Genomic DNA, 23959 nt, shown 5'->3' with positions numbered 1-23959 from the left:
GCGTAAATGCAAAATTAAAAATGATGTTGAAGCTATGGAAAATTATGTGGAACTGAATTATGGTAATAATATTCGTTTATAATATTGCTTAAATAATAGATGTGTTGGCTCATTAGTGTTAATGATACAATACCCATGCAGAATAAACGCAATAGTTATTAATTTATTATTGGCTTTCCCTATGACTGAACACTTGTACAATAAATTATCGACTCAAATCAGTCACGGAAGAAAGAATGTATATAGGGAAAAAACGTCACAATTAAGTACCGTAGAACCCAACGCCCAACGGTCATTTCACTCATTTAATATAGATTTAATTTTTTTTTTTTTTAAATAAACTGAATTAAAATCAAAAATTATTTTCTCAAATGTAATAGTTATTTTTTCCGATTTGTTTAATAACTTTCTATCCGGGATAAGCATTGTAAATACTCAATGCTTATAACTCGTTGTTTGATTTTCCTTAGAATAACAAATTATTTTATAATAGATAAGTTATAAGTACATTGCGTTATTTGTAACAATCTAAAATAATTACACTAAGATAGTTCAAAATTTATTGTATATAAAAGCTTTATAATATTGTATTTAATACTTAAAAGTAAAATTCTTTGACTTATGTAGTAATTGAACCGTAATTTGTGATCTATACGTCTAGTATCTATTTATAATATAGTTATTAATACTCAAATGATGATACATTGATAATAAAATCGCATCAAAGAATTATTTCATAATAGGTTCGTATTTTCTTCTCAAAGTTGAACATTTTTCACTCATTTATATAAAACATTTTTAGGCGTAACATTTGATATAATATGTATGTTGTAAATGACTATTTTAGATAAGGTAATTCGAGTAGTAAATAATGAATACAGGAGATATTGTCACTGAAAACTTAAAAATAGATTCTATAAATTATGAAGAAATTATTTTTTATGTTCAAGATTTTAATTAGATCTTAAACATTTATTTGATGTGTTCATTTCTTCGTCAATACCTTCAGTTACCAATAAAAAAAGTTTATCAACTTAAATCTGTATAAAGCCCGAAGAACCTTATCACTTTTTAGAAAATTAAACATATGTAGATAGTTCACATCTTAAAGTTGTAATATGTAAAATTTTATCACTGACACGCTTTTAAGTGATATCAGCTAGTGCGCGTTTTGATATCAGGAAATAATACTTTGATGCATTTAGCGACTTGTTCAAAATAACGCATTGTTTTAATTGTTTAATTGAATTAGAACAGAAGTATATAATATTACGTAATGTAATTATTTTATTCTCATGACGAGGAGTTCCAAATATTTGACAGACCATATCCGTTTTCCGGTCTGCTTGACCATTTACGAAAAATTTGCTTCGGTTTAGATAGCATAGATTATAAGGCCCAAATTATAAGGTGCGTACCTACCTATTTAATTAAATGCAGACACGGTGTTTTTTTTCTTTTTTGGAAAAAACTGTCAGTACTTTCTGAAGATTGACACCCACCCGTAAGAATAATAATAATATAGAATAATACGTAACAGACATTATAACAAGTCAATGCGGTCGGTAGGAGGTTCCCGAGATAAATAACCAATTCCCAGCAGTATGCCGCTTGCACCTGTGTGCCTTATGAATATAACTGTACACAATCTAGATGGTAATGAAGCATCTATATAGTCACGATCTGTTCTTTTGTCAGTAGTCCGAGGCGGCTCTGCGGCAGCACGCATTACTAATTTTTTTATAATTATATATGTTTTTTTATACATATACACGTACATGATGTGATCGTATTGTACACACAAAAAAACGGGTCATGTATAAAATTCGTGTCCAGCACGTAAATATTATTTAGGGATCAGTAAATTGCATGTGTGAGATCATAAAGAAAGTATAATATTATATATTATTGAAATTCGAGTACCTATATATATTGACCAGCGAGGTTATTGGTATACAGACATATTTATATTATTATTATTATTATATATAAAATGTGTTATATACAATGTAATATAATATAATATTTCATTTCACGATTGGGAATATACGACGATTTATTTTCAATATTTAATATAACTCGACATCCGAAAAGTATGATTTTGTAATCCAATGATGAAATCCGCTTGAATGATAAATTATAATATAATATAACATAATATAGTGTGTACTGTGCACCTATATTGACTATTGGAGTAAATACCTGCAGACGATGTTCAACGAAAGAAGTTTAGATGCTCTCGGCTATTTTATACTATGTTATAACCTAATTAAAACGATACTCTACAGATGTAAAATACATATAAACTCAAATGTTTTTTATACCTAGATATTATAATAACGTTGTTGTTATTAAATCAGTATAAATATTTTTTATGCATATTATGTTTACAGAATATAATTATTGTCACTATTTACTTTATATTTATACTCGATTTATTTGAAACTACAAATTGATCGCAATGTCATCTTAAAAGTTATTATATGGAGTAGATAAAATAAATATAAAAATAAAGTTTAAAGCCAATACTTTATGATACATTTATAACATGCTTTTTTGTATATGACATACGACTCATACGAGTACCTAGTATTTTTTTATTAGTTAAAAATATTGTAAGTTATACGGTTACTAGAATATCCAATAAAAAATTATTAAATATGTTTATCACTTTTCGAGGTTTTCATAATTGTTTTCAGTGAGTAAAATAAATATGGGTAATGCATGATTTAGATACTTCACTGTTGTAAACCAAAAATATTTTATTTTAATTCTAAAATTTTAATATAAAAGATAAAATTATATGATAAAATAATGACGAACAAGCAAATTAGTTTGATAATTACATGAAACAAAAGTGTAAATATATATAATAACAATTACAACATATGTTTTATCATATGTAATTATAAAAATACAATTAATTATTGTGTAAAAAAAACAATCTACCGAGTGACTCCTATGTTTTAAGAATTAAATAAGTTTATATTATATTTGAATTTAAATTTCGTGGGGGTATCCATAGTATTAGTAATAAATTGCAATAATTTTTCAAAATGTTCATTAAATAATTATTCAGTCTACCTATTTTATAGTAATCCCATCTTAGTTAAATTTCATTAAATGATTTTTTTTTTTATTGTTACTGTAAAATAATTTTAATTTGAGATGCGTGTTATTATTACCTAACGGCATTATAAATTATAATGTATAATTATACGTATTTATCCTCACATACATAGATATGACTCTGAATGGCTAATTAATCACGAATTAGATTGCACCGAGCTATAGTTACGTAGTTGGCTTAGGTTTATAGATTCATATCAATACGTAGGCAATAAAATATACTTGAATCATTGTGATTCTGAATGAATACTTTGTTCAGGTTCATGTTTTCTGTTCTTAAGACATTCGTCGGATGCTTAACAAACCGCAAGTCCATAAGGATTACTCAATTGCGAGATTATATCTAATCGAGAGTCATTGCTGCTTGAACCAGATCGTATTTAGAAGCCCATTGTTTTGTCTATTGAACACTATTAGGCATAGAATAATTCCACTAGACCGTGGCACGTGGTGTTAAGTTCCACACAAATGGACATTGTAATAACATCATAAAAGATGACAATTTCATACATTTCGGTAGAAAATTTACATTAACGCGAAAATAATATTCTTTTGAACTTTGGTATTTATTAATTCTATTTCTGATTTTTGAAATTTTGAATTATAGTTGAGGAAATATTTTCAAAATACTTAGATTTTGTATACAAATTATTCTTATGACAATTCTAACTTCTTTATTAAAAAAAAAAAAAAAAAAAAAACCATTATTTTTTTACTATTAATTTTTAAGTGCTTTTTTTGAAAATATTAATGAAGCTATCAATCTAAATCGGCATTCAAACGGCTTTCTAAGTTATTATAATGTATGTATGGATAATAGTAATTTTATATTTATAGACAACTTTTACAGATTATGAAATACTAATTGATAATTGTAGTTTTAAAATCATCATAGTCCCCATATCTCCAAACCTATTGGCTATTAACATAGACCAGCGGTTCTTAACCTTTTGTAGAACACGGACCCCCGATAAAATATTTTTAGAAATCGCGGACCTCTCTACCAATATTTTGTCGAATACCTTTTTTTACAAAACATATTAAGTTATCATAACCAAAATTATAATAACTATTTTATATTGACCCGCTGTGACAGACAATATAAGATTATAATTTTATATGAAACAAAAATAATAATTCAAAAATATTGTAATAATGCACTCATGTCACGTATTTACTTATGTTAGGTGGTAAGGCTGCCGCGGACCCCCGACATGAGTATTGCGAATCCCCAGGGGGCCGCGGACCACAGGTTAAAAAAACGCTGACTTAGACTATTATCTTTACACATAATTTATTGTAAAAAGTTTTAATATGTAAAAAAAAAAAAATGTTATAGTTAAATAGCAATTATTATATAGAATAATTGTCAATAGATTGAATTAATTAAAAATAATATGTTTTTAAGTGTATATAAAATTACCAAAAATCAGGATTTTATTTAAGTGAGTAATTGGAATGATTATGAATCACTGTTTAGTAACAATAGTCGTTAAAATTAAGACTGAAAATAGATAGATATTATACAGAATTAAAATAAAATATAATTATGGATATTCTAATAATTTAGACAATATCGTTATTGATCTGATTTTTGAATTTTATATTTAATATTTTTAGTATTTTATTTGAAAAAAAATAATAATGTTAATTAGACATCTCACGTTATCTCACGAGATTCCAACTGATGACTGAAGTATTTTGGACCTATACAAGACAACAATAACTTCTAGGTCAACAAATGTGACCGATGTCTAATTTTGAATTTCTATACGACTAACGTTTAATACTTATATATTATAATAAATATTAATTATCATTGCTAGTTCAACCACACACTTAAAATAATCAAAGTAGTACGACTATACTGTCTGTATTTAGTGAAGGTGTTCTTCGTATTTCTGATTGGAGTTTATATTGTTATTAATACAATACGTTGTATATTACGGATACACAAAAGAAAATGTAACATATTGAAAAACGACGACAGTGTATTTCTTTATGTATGTTATATTAATGTGAATATTTTGCAACAGTGTAGTAAATGTGATTAAAAAGTCTTGATCTAAAATGCATTTATATTTCAATTATTTAGTAATAATTGCAGTATAACCATCATCAAACAAATTTATAAAAACATGACGACCAGGATCAACTTTAATTTCGTTTAAAATTGAGTGTGCGTTATTTTATAAAGAAATTGTTTATTAAAAAAATTAATAATAATATAATGTTATATAGTTTTAAATGAGATATAAGTAGTTCTCTGATGTTAACTGAAATGACTGATGTTAACAATAAATATTTTTACAACAAATTTATCGTTTTGTGTGAAGTAATTATCATTTAATGAGAGTGAGTTCATTTTTCGGAAAACAGTCATTATAAGTATAATCATTACGCATAAAAAATAGTGTGTTTCAAACATTTTGCGTTGAGAAATAAATGCATATAGATAGTATTTTGAAAAGTGTTTCCATATAAGTATACAACTGATTATTTCCAATTGTTATAAAAATGGTTTTTCAAAAACTGTAAAAATGATTACATTCCCACTGATTTATTTAGTTATAGGCTAATTATTTAATTGTATATAATATTGTATAATATAATACATTATAGTATTATACTGTAAATAGTTTTTTACAGATTATATTTGGTTCTTAAAATTATTTATAAATAAATAACGTTTTCACTTTAAAATACCTATCTCTTACCATACTGTTAAAAAAATATATCAAAATTTGCATTAGTAACTTTTAAAACAATTTTAACTAAAACTTAAAAATATTGTTCAATCAAAACAATAAAATATTAAAAAAAGTATGAAAGGTTTTAATAAACAATTTTCGTAATTTTTCCCTAAGCTGAAAAATTCCAAACAAATTTGATACTTTGATAGGTAGTAATACAATATGTATTTATTTACTAAATATAGAAAATAGCTTAAATATTGTTAAATTCCTAAGATAAAATTTCTGATTAATTGTTATTCTATGAAATCTTTTAATAATTGTTATAAGTATCGTCAAATTTTTTATTCTGTTATTTTGAGTGTTGTATTCATTAAATTAAAATTATTTTAGTCTTGAATAATACTTTCTAGTAAAAAAAATAATAATAATACCTTCTAGCATAGTGCAATTAATAGTCCATATTTATTTAGGTTAATACTTATATTAAATTAGGAAAATCGACTTCACTTAGAAAAATTAAATCATATGATTGCAAATTATAATAAATGTAATAACTTAAGCTGTTTTTGAGTTAATTATAATAATCATAGTAAAATAACTAATATTACAATATCATTGTGTCATAATAGACTTTATATCCATGGTACCTGTTCAATACGTCTTATTACTCACAAAAAGATGACTTATCAAACTATATTCGTATAACATGTTGTACATAAGCTATATGAAACTTTATTTATTTTATTGAACCGTAATAATCATAGAATCTTTGAAACTTTAAATCGTATATTGAAAAGAATTAATTATTATAAAGCAAGTATTGACCTAAAAAAAAAAAAAGAGTTCACTATATAGTCTATAATAGATATCTAGATATGAAACTATAAACCTATTAGGTGTATAAGGACGTTGGGAAAATTATAGCAGTATAATACACCACGCATAGATACGTATTATGCAGTCAGGGTATGTGGGTTATTACAGCATGGACAGCCAGCGGGGACGATACACATTAAATTGTAAAAAAATATAGAAATACACGTCATACTGCTCGGAGGGCTTTACTCGCGCGTGGTCTCGACCGGTCACGAGCAACCGTGTAAAACCGTTAGTGGACGGACGGCAGCGCGAAACAGTGTACTTATAATATAATATATATATATATATATTCATATATACAGGTAGATAGACACATATAAATATAATATATAAAATAATATTGAAATACGAAAGCAGTTCTTGCCGGTGTTGCAACGCGACACGAGTCTTGTGGTTTCAAACCTTTAATAATATACATGGACTATAAATTTTATCGATATATTGTAATAATGTAATGTATCATATTGTAATCGCGAGTTGTAGGTCTGCGGGTAGATAAAAAAAAAAAAAAAACAATGGACTGCAATTTTGAAGGAATACCCGCGAGACGATTCTAATCAGAATTTGCATTGTTGTTAATAGATTATAAATTATTAATACAATAAACAATAATATTTATAAAGTAATATATATATATATATTATACACCACAAAAGATTTTTCTCGCTGTAATTGGATATCTATTATAATTTAAAAAAAAATATGATTTAAATCAATCGAGCTATAATTTATACGACTGCTTATATCAGATAATATTATAAAAAAATTAGTGAGTAATTTAGTATAATGGTATACACATATTAGAGAATAATGAGCGTCCTCAGACATTCTTCTAGGGAAGGGAAAAATTAATTTCAAAAATAAATGAAGATTTTTTTACACATTTTATTTATGGTACATTATTGTGTTTCATCATTATTACATTTAAATATTGTTATTATACATTTTATTTATAGAACATTATTATTTTTCGTCATCATTACATTAACTTATTACAATTAGGTAACAAATTTAAAAATGTAGGAAGAGGGGAGCAAGTGTCCCGTTAATGTTTGTTAAACATAAATATTGTAGGTATATATTTTGTTTATAACTAATAACTATATCTATACATTATGCATGTATATTTTTTAATTATTTATTTTATATTGCTTGAAAAAGGTTCTACGTTGAAACTACAGTAGGAAATTCGATTAAAATAATTAAAATAGTTTTGGAGTTTGTAAATTTGTATTTAAATTATTTTTTATTAATATATAATATTTACTATTTGATAACTATATTTATTTATTTTTAAGAACTTTAAGTTAAATGATTATTATTTTTATCATTTTATTAGATTTAGCGAATCTTTGTTGTACATACTATAAAATCTCAAATGTTATTTATTGAAATATTAAATAGTCAAAATTAGTGATTATGTGTTTCAAATTACAAGCTGAATGAATATGATACAGTCAAATAATTTCTAAAAAGTTTTAGATTTTTTATTTGAATTGTAAAGTGTTACATTAAATTAACCATGCATTTTTTATACAAATATTTTATCGAAATTGAGGAATTATTTTGTTTTGTATACTACAGAGGATCAATACAACTATATAGGTTTCATTGTGATTTTATTTTTATTTTGAAACATCCATTGAGGCAGTACAAGTGCAGCACTAAAAATAGTTGTTTATTCAACTATAATTTTTACATTTTAGATGTAAAACATAATAGTAGAAGTAACAGAAATCTAAAACTGTTTGAAGAAATTGAATGGTTATTTGTCAATAGTAAAAGTACATGTTGTTAAAAATTCAAAATTTATAATACTTTTGATCAATTTTTGAAAAGATTATATTGTTTGGATTATATTTCTAAGTAAATGGCTAATGAAAAAACAAACAATATTATATTATATGCATATAAAACGATTTTTTTTATAAACAACCATTCAATTTTTGTGTTTTTCAAAAAAACGTTTTAGCAGTGGTCAATGTTAAAAGTCTTGAATCACATTATATACTTGTGTACTTAGAGATATTCTATATAAAGTATATTTAAAATTAAATTCTGTGAAAGCAAAACACTCGTGAAGATTTTAATTTAAAATACTTGTCAAAACAATGTCAAGTCTATATTAACGGAGCACACAATGACTGTCAAGTTGAACAATTACTTGTCAATTTGATTTTATTTATTGCATTGTATCTTTTATAAAACAATAATTGTAATAGCTTGTATGGGCAAGTGTATATGTCCCATATTTACTATGTTTGAATTTTTATACGAGAATATTATTTTTGATATCATAAAATGTTATGGGTTAACTGCAACAATAATAGTTGTATGTTTGTAGAAAGAAAGAATTTTTTATTTTACAATAGAAGATTTTTCTCGAACGGCACTTAATAGAAAAGTAAAATTTTTAAAAAAAAACGTTAGACGTTTTTATTACTTATAGATTTAAAATTGGCAATATTATTTATGTAAGCACTAATATTAAATGTAATGAAATAGGTACCTATAAAAAATTAACATTTTGAAAACTATTTAAAAAAATTCAAAAATTTATATAAAAATAAGTATAAAAAAATGATGTTTGTTTAAAATGTGAACGGATAACAAGTAGATAAAATTAGAAAATTTTAAAATGCGCTGTACACGCGTTACAAGTCGTGATCGCTACCAACAAATAAAATCGAAACTTTGAAAATAGTTTCTTTACTGTGGCAGTAGGGAGCATTTATTATCTTAAAAAGTTTTAAAGTTTTTAATTTTTTTTTGTTTTACATAATTTGAAATCATTATTATACGACACGGCTTTAAAAAAAAAATAATATTTTTACAAATTAAAAATGTATGCCATACTTGATATTTTTATTTGAAATAGTAAAAATTAAACAAAACAGCATAATAAGTGTGAGAAATAATAAAAATAGCAAAAACCTAAATAGTTAAAAATATATATTGTTTTTTAAATTTTAACAATATAAAATTATACTATGTTTGTGTACAAAAATATTTTTAAAAACGACAATAATTTTCGAGATAATGACAATTCAGTAAAAAAATTCACCTCATTTATTAAAGATTATCAATTGAAATTTACGATTTCGTCTATTCTGCTAGTTGAAATCTACTTACCTATTATATATTATTTTAAATTCGAAATTTTACTTCATGGTATGTATTCATTGCAATTTTTTGATGACAACTTTGGATATATGTATAATGTATATATATTTTTATGTATTAAAAAACAGACGGCTCCAGTAGATAACTACCTACCTACGACGCATTTCCTCCGCAGTAGTTCGATTTCCTTAGAAAGAGAAATCGATTTATATAAATATATAAACCTATTATAGTTTTTTTTTACTTCGATGCTACATGAACTACAGTGATGATGATATATATATATATATAGGTATATATCATTTCGTGCATCGGTTGCCGGTGTTCAAGCCCTAATAATCACACAATCACGTGCCCTCTGGGTTCATCCGCAAGTCACCGACAGTCGTGTGTGTTTTGTGCGCTACTTGGTCATTTGCGCTGGGCACGGGCCACAACCATATACATATATAACATAATAATAGTGTTAGTGTTAAGCCGCGATCGGTGTGACGCAACTGCGGGAGCGTAGGAGAGCAATGTTGTATTATATATATATCTCTGGAATCATTCGAGCAGCGAAGTTATAATATTATTTATTATTATTGTTGTTGTTTTTATTAGTATATTACTATTATATGCATATTGTACTTTCTATGAGACCGTTGGCCGTTTTGTTCGTGAAAAAACGTCATCGTGTTTGTAGGTACCTATATATTTTTGAAAATTTTGACAATAATACGTATACTTTCTTATTTTTGAAAGTGTGCAATATGTATCACGTTTTATATGCGTTTATTTTCTAGTTGAAATACATACATAATTTAGGAATGACCCCGAAGCAGTGTATTTGCATGATGATCGTCGTGTACTTAGGTTACACCTACATGGTGTAATTGAATATTAACGTTAAGATAAAATTGGATTTATAATATATTGTTATTATTACGTCTGTATTGTAATGAGTGTTCTACAAGACTGTTACTGGTTGATTTGTTGAGAAGATAATTATCAGTAAACTGCAGATAGGCGAAATTCTCAATGGTAGGAGGGGGTGCAACCCCAACACATTTTTTTTTTTTATAAGCTGAATAAATAACAGTGTAGCTTATTGGAGAAAGTCAAAAGAATATTAATGCATTTTAAGTATAGGCATATAAATATATACAGTAGGTATCTCGTTCGTGTTTTATTGGAGAGAGTTAAGTTAAAATTTTTGGGGGACCTACTCCAATAATTGCGTCAATTATAGACCTATAATAGGTATAATTGTATATCTTATAATATTTTGAGCATTTTATGTCCTGATATGTTATATTATATTAAATGCACAATAATTTTTTGTTATAAAATTATGTTACAGAGACAAATGTATCAATATTAACTTTTGGTTTGGAATGACAGTTGTGTTATGCCAATTAGCTGTGATAGGGGGATTTATTTTGAAAACTACTAAGTAGAAATAAGTATATTTTATTTTTTCGGTTCTTAACTTAGTTCCAGTAGTAATGTATTTCATTAAAATGTTTTACTTTTGGTTTAATTAAAAAAAAAAAAATTATAACTTAACGGTTAAGGTTCTAGTTAAAACATTTCAAATCTTTTTTTTTTAAATTTACTCTTTGGGGCCTATCTGTTTAATTAAATATAATATTTATGTATATCAAAATAAAATATAAATTTTAAGATTTTATAAGAAATGAATCATCTAAATAAGAACAATATTTATTTATCAAATCAATGAATTTTGGTTCTCATTATACACGAAAAAAATACTAAGAATGTAAGAACAACATTAATTAAGCACCAATATTTTTTTTATTTAAAAATATGGGGTTCTGATTTTAGTTTTAGAATCTAATTATTAAGTACTCTATTCGTATTAAATTTGAGTCCTAGTAATGGTGTACGATGGTTTGAACTATTTTACACTATTTTAGTATAGAGCTGTTTTATTTTATAATACGAAAACAATTTATGCTGAGTACTTACTGAGTAATAATAGCATGTTATTATCGGCGGAAAATTTGTTTCTTAATAGGTACTAGGTACTAGGTGGTTACACATAAAATCTATAAAAATTATCATATTGCATGCACATCACCTAACGATATCTATGTATACTGTATAAGTTTACTTCAGTGACGCTCTGCACATAGAAAATCAAGTACTGCATGAATGTGCTATCAAAAAGTTGTGAGGGGGAGGGATTGTAAATTGCTGATGTCACAGAGAAGCGTGTATATAAACTATAATAATTAATTTATATAAAGTATATTGATTTAATGATTTTTAAATATTTAATCACTAAAACACTAAGCTATCCTGGAATATTAAATATTTAATTTAAAATACATTTTTACATTTTCGTTAATAAAATTGTCAAATACAACAAAAATAAATAAATAAATAAATAGATTGGTAGGTATACTTTTTTAAATTGCATTTGTTTTCAGTATTCCTCTGTGTGTCACAGGCTTACTTTATTTAGCAATAAACAATCAAAAATAAAACGTATTTAATTTTTTTACAGTATAAAATTTAAGATAAAATAAGTTTACATGTATATTTTATTGTGCAGTCTCATAAATCGATAAGCAAATTAAAATATCATTATATTATATATATGTTATCATATCGTGGGTTAGGTATTCAATTTTATATTAATAAAATATATTAAATTATTAAGAAATTGCGGTTTTTTTGTTACAACTAGCAATATTATATTATTATTATTATTATTGTATTATATCAATAATAATATGTACGTTTGTGATTTATACATATGTCTATGCGCTCATATTTTATATAATTCATAGTTTCATTTAAAAATTGGACACTTAATGCTTGGATTATTTTTTTAAATTACGTAAACAACACACAAACGATTCGGTAATACCGCGATATATTGTACAGCAATAAGCAACGTTTGCATTAATCATCTACAATAGTGTTTATTGTGATGAAATGTGATGTTGGACCATGGACGAGACAACCGTAATTCTGTGGTAAAAATTCAGAACATTACCATAAACACTAATGATATAACTATGTAATTGTAGAATGCTATAGTAATCACTAATCAGTGAGATGTTTATTATATCTATAGAACAGTTATAAATCATAATATATTATTCAGTTTTAGATCACCATAACCTCGACTTCTAATGATTTTACTTAAAATATTTATTGTATTCTTTAAATTATAATTTATTTTACACGCGATTTAACATAATAAATAATAATATAGCATAATATTTTTTTTAATATTTATTTGAATTTATAAATACCTACATCCGAATCTACAATAATAAGCATATTGTATTTTGTCGACTTATTATATGTACCAGAATAGTATACTAAATTTATTCGTTTTAGCTAGGTTTTTTCTGTTTAATATATAGATTTATGCCATCTAAAAATCTAAGTATACAGGTCTACAATAGTACAATACTGTATATAAGGTGTTTAATCATTTTATTGTTAAAATTTATTATTTAGTATTCGTTTTATTCAAACTTAAATTTGATTTCAAAGGAAACTGATCGGATTGGTTATTTTCGTAATACCTATTGTTGTAAACATGACAAACTTTATAATAATATAATATGTGACAGGTAGGTGTATAATATTACATTAAAGAATATTCAAATAAAAGAGTACCTACCACCGACCAAACTTTGTAATACAATGATGTTTAAAAACAAATCAACGGTCAATCGGATAGGAGTAACGGTTAATAACGGGGAGTAACGACTAACGGTCTTTGTCGTGATAATTATTAGAATGCATATTATTATAATATTTACTTAACTGCGCTGAATGACTTTTGAATGTTGATCTATGTATAGGGGCTCGGTTGACGTTTAATTTATTGATATCTTAAAACAATCGTTTGGGTATATATTATAATTAATTATATGCCCAATTATTAAAACTTTAAAGATCTAAACAAGAGTTTACTTGCTTATACAGTACTATAATACACGTAATGGCCTGCTTCATACGACTGCGTTATTATAGCCATATCTACCTATAAATTAATAATGGGTATATGACGTGGTTTATATTTATAATAATATAAATGCTAACTTCTACATTTTTTAATTACCATTTTATACAGTTAGCCATAACTAATAACTTGCGCATTCAGCGTGTAACTATTTAAGATAAATTAAATAAAAGTCGGACGTACTTTACGTTATTAGAGGACGGGCCACTGGAACGAGTGTTGTTGAATATTGCAGTGTTCTGATTACAGTTTTAGACGGTGGAAAAATTATAAAAATATCGTTTTTGAACTATAATATTTGGCAAAAATTTCTGCTATTTTTTTTATATGTAAACATATTACAATAAAAGCTATATATTATGTACTATTTTTCATCAATGATACATTTTCAATCGTACGCCATAAATAATACTATCAAAATCTAGTTCATTATGTATATTATACAAAAATAGAGTAAAATATTAATTTACTTTAATTAATTTTAAAAACTTATCATGTACCAGATGGTATTCAGATGTTGTTTATTGTATTGAACAATAAAACAGTATAAAAATGAATTATTCGTTTCTTGCAGAATATAATTACTGTTTATTATCTGTACAGGTAATAGCATTAAAACCATATAAAATCATATTTTTAAACTGGAATGCACTATGTATGCACATGCTTTATATTATATACAGAGCAATCACCTAGCATGTTCATCGACTTCAATAATGAAGTTTTTCAAAACCTGATCTCTCAAATTTTTTAAATTACTTGAGTAGGTATATGTATACGATATTTTTTCGAATACTTGAAACTTTTTATACTATTTAAGAAATTATCTGTAGCGATAAAAACTTCTGATTTTTTTTATGAGAATCACATATTTTTACGGAGAAAACTCCTCAAATATTATACAGTTATATAATATACCGATAAAATCTTAAGTTTTAAAAATATTGTCTTTACAAGTAAGTATATTAAAAAAATGTCAAAAATCAGATTTTGAATAGCTGCACCACTAAAGAAAAATATGAGGTGAGCAGACTTGGTGAATCACCTATGTATATTATTCATTTAACTACACTTAATGGTCTACAATTATATACTTCCTTACTAATATAATACGTAATAAGACTGATGACCATGCGATTATTATGTAGTTTAATTATTACAACACTTTACAATAGATTAATTAACAAATTATTTTAGTTCAGTTTAATTTTTAATAGATAAAATACCGATAACAGGTAGTTATACCTTTGAAATTATTAATTATTCAAAATATTTTATTACCGGGTACGAATACACCGCGAACAAATAAACACAGGATAAATTAAATTTATAGAACTAAATTTCCTCATTATATTATCATAAAAAAAAAAAAAAAAAAGAGAAGACAAGCATACTATAACTCCTTTTAAATGTTTCGAATATACATAATTATTTCACTTATCAGAAATTCATTTTTACGAAAACAAAATTTTCAATTATATATTTGTATTTTATAAATATTATTAAATCTTGGACTAAAATGATAAACAAATTAAAATTAACAAAGACTTGTTCATCTCTCCCTTTATATTTTACACCACTTAACTGAAATTAAATAAATAGTTGTGTGTAATTTTTTTTCGGTCGATTCAAAGAAAACACGCGCACGACATTTCGATTACATTAGATTATGGATCGATGTACCTATCTATGTTTTTGTGTATACTTATATACAGATCCGTGGTAAATCCTATCATCTTAGACTCGAGTGTTATCAGCTATCTATTGTTATTTTATCTTCTAGAACTAGGCTACACACACCCCACGGCGTAGTGCCAATTATTTGATTTACGTGTCTTGAGGATATTACGTGACGTATTACGGTCCATTATAGATGGGCACGTTTTTCTCTGTCTTATTATTATTATTATAGTACTTATAGTTCTAACGCTAATATATAATATTTAATAATATATAAAACGGTGCAGAGCGAAACGACACATACGAAAACAATTTTTCTTTGAGTTTTCTTGTAACACACACACACACACACACACACACACACACACACACATACACACACATAAACACATATAGACTGCACACATCATACACAAAATTGGGTCGTTCCGTTGACGTATTTCTTTACTCATCACATACTACAAAAATACGCATTAAACGAGCGCTGACCGGAAAATTCCAATATTATCTGCCGTTGTTGTGTTGCCGTTGTTGTTGTATATTATACGCGTCTGCTTCAGCGGGTTAGGTATTCCTCCGATCGTGATTTGAAGAAAGTATATTATATACCTATTTAGAACAAACACAAATCTAATTGCAAACTGTATAATTGGGCGGAGTAAGTAAACAAAATATATATTATATAGATTTTACTGTACATTACGATATTGTGTCTGTTTATATATTACATACGCGTATTTTTGTACAAGAATGAAGTATTGTAGTACCTAATAAAAATATGAAGAAGAAGAAACGAATGCAATCGAACCAACTGAATTATAATTAACGGCATATCTACGAAATCAAATCGAGAGTAGGAAAAGAAAATGTATATACATTTGTACGTGAAAAAACAATGCGAGTATACAATTATTGGTTACTACTTATTATAGGTATATACAGAACACTCATAAATTTATTAATTCATAATTATATGCAAAACTTATTTACAACAAATCTCGTATTGTTTTCATAGTAGGCGAATTAATTGCCTGTGAACATTTTAACTTAATATATTATGACTTATGATTATTAATTGAAAACGTTATTTTGAAACATTGAGACTGGAGAACCTATCCCAAGTACTATCAACACATTAAAAATATTTACTTCAAACATCATATTTGCCTACTATGCAGATCGTTATCGCTGCATTTTAAACAGAGTCCTCGTCCACATTACAATTTTATGAAAATAATTTATTTCATAGATTAATAGGTATGCTATATAATTATATAAATAAAATAAATATTATGTATGTTGATTTACCTATCATATATTCAATAATTATGCTTAGAATGATGTTTACTCTAAGTCTGAAACACTAGTAGTATATTAGAGTACTAGACAATAATTACACACGTTTTTAAGCTGTTTGAACTTTTAATATATCTGATTTAAGTCTTTATACAAACGGATCTACGAGTACCTATATCGATACCGTTAGAGATTATTATTTTTTTTTTTAATATAAATCATAGAAAATTTAATCGGTTGCTTATCAATTATGATAGATATAATAACAATAATTTATTTTATGTATGCAGTGTATAATATAAACTAGTGTGGATTTTTGACACTTATAATATAGATCTACGCAAGTTCAACGTCTATTGACTCTAAAAATTCCGAATTTTTGTGGTATTAATATCATCGTGGATACGTAAATTACTTAGGTAGTTCTTTTAATCCTATTTAGTATACGTATGATGTTATTTTTATTATTAGCGATTTTGTTGACGTGAATAGTGGATTCCTATACGATTATTAACGTTACAATAAATTTCGAAGGTTATTCAATAATTATATGAATCGTTTTTAATTAGTCTTTAGTCGGTTGATAGTTGTTATTAAATGTATGGATGATGTAATACTACACTATAACCTAACCATTGATTAGTTTATGTAAAAGTTTATTCATATTGCACGACACGAGGGTCCGACCTTTTTTATTTTTTCTAAGGAAAAAAATTATCAGCCTGAAATCCTTGATAAAACTTACTGACTAATCCCGGTGGAAGCTAAATATTCTAGTGCACGGTTGGTCGAGAAGCAGCCGGATGTTCCGCAAGAGCAAGCGTAACGTCACTTCCGGTCCTATTTCTGTTTTGTTTTTCGTTTTATTTTCAACCCTTTTCTTATACGTGCGTTGTACCTATTTAACAAAATTAAATCATTTTTAATAATTGGAAAAATGTTATTAATAATATAACTGTAGATTTCACAATATTTCTTCAAACCGAAGATATTGTTTTCTCATCCGGCTCGTATAATAAAAACAACAAAGAAAAAGTTTTTTAAAATTATGTTAAAAATAAATATCTACGAGTACTATTATAAACGAAAATTTATCAATTAACTAATACATTTTGCATAAAATTACCTTTTTATAAATAACAGTCGTTGCATGTTGGTCATCTAAATTTAAAATGTTTTGTAATAGTATTTGGTTTATGAAAAAGTAATTTTAAGCACAATTTAAGTTGTTTTATTTAAATTAAATAAAAGCATACTAAAAAGAAACACTTGTTTTAAATATAATACAAAATAAATGTACTTGTTGTTCAAATTCATATTAATGGAGTACGTTAATAATATTGACATTTCATAAAAGTGCTGAAATATTGGTTTGAATCAGCTATTAATATTTTAAATAGAAAAATATCATTATCTTTTTTTTTTTTTTTGAAACAAAAAATTATTAATCAGTCACTTAATTATATCTAAAAGTTATAATGTATACGTATACGTTTTTGATTTTCAATTACTTTAATAATATGTATTAATATATGATAATTTAATATTTATAAATTATATCGGACAAAATTATTTTAAAACTACAAGGTAAAACTAAAAAGCAAATGTAATTAGTATAATATATTAATTTTAACAATTAAGAAAAGCAATATTGGTATATTCATTGTAAAATATAAGGAGCTAAATTAACTTGTAAACACTTTTTTCAATAAAAGATAGTTCAATGATTCCCCTGTAGTATTTATTTTCTAGATAAAAATCAAATCTATTCTAAACTGTACTTTATAAGGTATCATTACTTATTTTACTATAGTTTCATCAATATTAATAAGTTTAAGAAAATAAATACTACCTAAGACCATCAAATATTTTCGTCAACTTTATTTTATAATTATTGCTTCAATGTCGTTCCTAATTTTTTTACCATACATGCAACACTGTAACATTAATAAATTATACTATCCTTCGCCACGAATTAAGCGACGCAAGTCGATGCTATGTAACACCCGTTCTTGACGTTCACGACTTTCTTATTCAAACAATCGTACCTTATACAACAATAAATTTAATTATTTATTTTATTTATCTTTTTCTTTATTATCAAGACACTAAAAAAATTGTATCAATTATATAATCACGTTACAAAAATATTTTATTTAAAAATAATATATATTTTTTTTCAAAAATCTTCCAACAAATTATGGAAAATAAGACTGCAATATTTAACTTAAATGTATAATACAATAACAGGTTGCTGGGAAAGCTTGGCCTATTGACATTATCTACAATAGACTGACCTGGGTATGAATACTATGAATTATAGTAATTTTAATTTCACAATGTACCTACATTAAAATAAATATAACTTCTATTTTTAATCTCAAAACGTTATGGAATTTAACTAAGACTTGTGATCATTTTTATACTTAGCGATTTTTAAAAGTTTAGTGATTAATTTGTATTAATATTATTCAAAAAATAAATTATAAAGGTAATTTAAATACATTTTAATAAATCAATCACTCCAATGTATAGGATCAAATTTTAAGAGGATTCAAATTGTTCTAACAATTATTACCTATTTAATAACAGACGATACTATTGTAGATATTACTAATAAATGTTTTAAAAGCTTGGTTTACAAAAATAAATTTCTCCCTACCAAATATTGTATATAGTTACTTACTTGAAGATTAATAAAATTTTACTGCCATCTTTACAGCCAACACATGTACGCATGTGTACCAAGATTATTATAGATCACCATCAATTATTACGTATATAAGTTTTCTACAATAATGTAGGTACATTTTATACTGATTATGTTGATTAATTAATTTATCTACACTTTGTTCAACACATTCAAATATCGTTGTTTTCTGCCATAATTTTACCTATTGAAATACCTATTTTGTTGATAAAGATTTTTCTGTGATGTATTTAAAAATTTCAATGAATCAAATCAAAAATAATTAAGATAAAAGCGTTGTACATATTATATAATGTATAATAGTATTATTATTCTAAAATAAATAATTTATTCTTCATATTTTTTATTTAACAATTTGTCTGAAAATCTAAACCATAGAAGTTTGTAAAAAAAAATATCTTAAAATCTGTCCAAGCTTCCGTTGAAATTATTAAAATGAATATACCCGAAAAATTACGCCTTGAGTTTGTAAATATTATTAATTATTATGCATGCACGGTGCGTTATATAATATTTTTATAGCCGCCAATAAAAAAAACAAATGAGTCAAAAGTGAAAATCACGATTTGTTGTTCGAATTTGAGCGTGTTGTACAATGTGTAGGTTTAAACATTCAATTATTACATTATGCTCAAGACAAAATAATAGTTGCCGACAAAATTTAAGACAAGTGTCACACACAAGATAAGTATAATATTGTATAACGGATTCTTTTCGGCGAACGCTCACTTTAAGGTACTTGAAATAAAAATACATTTGTCTTATAAACACAATAGTTTTAAGTATTTCTAAATCTTGACTTTAAATTTTTGAAAATTAGTGTAGAAATATATATTTTTTTTACATGGCAGATATCATATAGTATTTGAAACTAATATGTTTATGAGAATAACATACGATGTGTATAATATTGAGATATTAGTATTTCATTTTGTGATTTTTAAGCACTTCAAATATATTTAAGAAGCGAGAAAAGACGTGTATTGAATGTTTTTATTACACGTTTTACAAAATGTTTAGTGCATTCTTTAAACAGTCATACATTCATCTATATACCTAAAATCTACATTTATTTTTTGTTAATAGATGAAAAACTATTTACTCAGACTATTCGATAACCATAATATAAAAGCTCAACGTTTTCTGAAAAATACTCTGCTTGTATATATTATTACACAATATAAAATTAATAGCATTGCATTTTGCGACTAAAAGACCGCCCCACCCTTTGGAGAAATAGTCACCAATACGTATATAAAATGACGAGCGTTTTCTGTCAAAACAATAAAATTATCCTGTGTATTAACACAAAACCTCATCTTTACGCAATATCATTATTTTAAACACGCGGTTTTCATCTTGCTCGATTAACAGCCTAAATTTCTACATCGCTCTATTGTATTGTACGCATAATATAGCCACGAACAAAGTCTAAAATTCAATCGCCCACTATCCCGCTACAACTACAATATTTTAACATATCTCCTCCATTCGCAGACCGCGTGTAATAACTCACAGAATACATTATAGTATTATACTACCTATATACCTATCATTTTCGCTCGATTCATTTCTGCACCGAAGTCGAACGAATTGACACATCGCGATTTGGTCGATCGATGTCACTTATATAAGTATATACATGTGTACATATAATGTGGTCGCCGGATCGTGACAACGTTTTTATATTGCCGTAATACAATATACGCACTGTAGGCTGATTATATTTACAATACGATCCCAAAATATAGTCGTATGCAGTCTACTGTATTGCATTGCTAAATCGTTGGCTTTGAGCAGTTTAAGGACTTGGCGTTTTAGGCGTTCACCTATACAATATTAAATTGAAATTATTTTTCGGCAGGTTTTTGGACAGTTTTTTATTTAGTTAAACCAATAACTCCACGAGGTATTGTCCTCTAATAAGTTGAACATGCGATCATTATATTTTTTCTCAAGTGTATTATATAGATACAATATATGTATAACAATTAATGTCGGTTTAAACGTGAAAATCTATAACTTATGTATTTATGTTGAATAAGTCTTATGATCTTTACAATTAATAACGTTATATTATAATGAAATATATTAATTTTAGATTTAATAGTATTTTTGGCAACGCCGGTTATATTATAGTCTAGTATATTCGCGGATTTTCCCGAATGTGTGAGAACGTTAGGAAATATTTGGCTATGCTATTAAACCTATATATATATATATATCTACCGGGAAGATAAATTTTCGAGTGAGTCAGTTGTTTATTTCACACCACCGCATACAAATAATAAACACTGTTGCATCAATATCAATTAATTTTTTTTGTCAATATTTAATACAAGGTGTTTATATTTGTGTTAATTTTAAGTACAATAGTAAATCACTTTTTGTAGAGCAGTAGACATTTTTTTGCGACATTCTCGGCTTCCACATACTGATAATTTAAAAACTAACAATGAGTTTCCATAATTTTTCGTGTACTTATTAATATATACATGCGCTAATATTTAAGCTTACTTAAAAAAAAAGTTCTATACCTAAATACAATATTTTAGAATTATTTATGCATATCGTTTAACGATTTGGTCACATTATGAATATCGGTTTTTTTTTCGATTTCCAGTAATAATTTGTTTGTATATATATTGATATAGCAAGGTTAAAATTAAGATGTTTAGTGGGCCTAGTGTGTATTATATAGCTATTCTGTTTTATATGATTTTGTTTTGAATTATAGCAATGTATTTTTTTTTAAATATTTAACCATTATATCCTAACCAAATTACCAAATATATTAATCTAACCTCAATAAAAACAAAATTAGTAAGTAATTACTATAATAATTAGATCATATTAAAATATTAGCAGCTGACTTATAAAAACTAATTGAACCCATAAATAGATAGCTATAAATCGTGCAGATCACGCCCTAAAAACAAAAAACAAAAAAAAAAAAATTTAAAAGTCTTATCGGTAAACCAAATGTTTAAAACTATTTAGTGACTAACATATTTAGTAATATATTGCATAGTCTTGCACTAATTGAAGGGAATTAAGTAAACTTTCCATTTTGGCACTTTGTATAGTTTTATAATATTTAAAATTATTATTCAACACAAAGAGCTTAAAAAGAAATTATACCATAACATCCTCTATAAAAATATACTTGATAATTTATTTATTAGAAGTTTTGATTACATCAATGATTGTGGTCATCGGATATCGTTCCTAATGACTGGCTTAGTGTTTGAAATTTTTCATTTAAATTATATGATCGCATAAAGTGAAAACAATAAGTAAAAAAGTGAAGACTTTTTTACCAATCATCGATCATCTTCTAATAATATGGTTATTATTTTTGTTCAAAATTTACCAATAGATTATAGATTATAATACCTACTATAAATAATAATATTCAATTGATGTAGTTAACTTGACTTTATTCTAATATTATGATGTCAGTGGTTAACCAGACAGTAGCAACTACTGAACTATACAATAGTATAGATTTGTTTTATTACTGAGTATAATAGCTTTGATGCTATTGTCATTTCTAAGTGTCAAAGTGAAATTTTATTTTTAGAATTCACCAGCGTCTAACACTCAAGTCAATGCATTTATAGATTTTTTTCCTTTTTCTTTTTTTTTAATTTTTTTTATTAATTTACGTACTTAAATGTCGATTATTTTGTGTGTAGATATACAATATACGGTTTATAATATCTGTGTGTAATATATAATTTTTTAATATCATAACGTTATAATGTTAGTAACTAACGTTAAATTTGATTACTCATTGAAACTATAATAATAGTCAGTAAATAAAATATATCAAAACACTACTTTAAGTCTATTATGTTTTACGGAATAAATATAGATTTTTCGTACAACCGTATAATTCTTAAGTTTTATACTATACGTGTAGGTATGGCGATTTAGATCACTATTATATGTCTGTAGGTACTAAGAAAAACCGTTAATCTCATAATTTTTTTTCCATCAATTTTACCGTGAAATCGCACTTCACCTCACCAAATATTATAGTAGCTCAGTTAAGCGGTACATTTTATTTGAAGATACGTCGAGTAAACGATTCTTTTAAAAAATAGATACATCGATAGCTGGAAATTGAAGTATAATTTAATACTATTATAGTTTTTAAAATACATATAGGTTTTAATGGAAAAAATGCATTAAAGCTTCACTTTGAAGATCTTATGATATATATTTGATATATTTAGTATAGTTTTATAGTACCTACACCAAAATTATTTTTTTTGAGTAATAAAAAAATTGAGGTGAGAACTAGATCAAAATGTTTAACTTTTATTCTTCCTCTTTAAACGAGAATCATTTAAAACTTATAAATGTTAAGTAGAATTAGTAAAATATAATGATTTCAGTCTGAATAAAAAATTACATAATATTTAATATTTCACAATAACAACGAAATAA

At 25.5% G+C, this 23959-nt stretch overlaps 1 protein-coding gene across 2 annotated transcripts in view; it reads left to right on the top strand.

Annotated features, from left to right (window-relative positions):
* LOC112604078 (protocadherin beta-11) overlaps positions 1 to 23959 on the top strand; it is a 44920-nt gene that overhangs the window by 8410 nt on the left and 12551 nt on the right. The gene's annotated exons all lie outside the window — the stretch shown is intronic.

The sequence above is a fragment of the Melanaphis sacchari genome, unplaced genomic scaffold, assembly GCF_002803265.2.
Source record: "Melanaphis sacchari strain LSU unplaced genomic scaffold, SCAv2.0 Contig0_pilon_pilon, whole genome shotgun sequence".
Lineage (NCBI taxonomy): Eukaryota > Metazoa > Arthropoda > Insecta > Hemiptera > Aphididae > Melanaphis > Melanaphis sacchari.
This window is presented reverse-complemented; position numbering and strand designations above follow the sequence as displayed.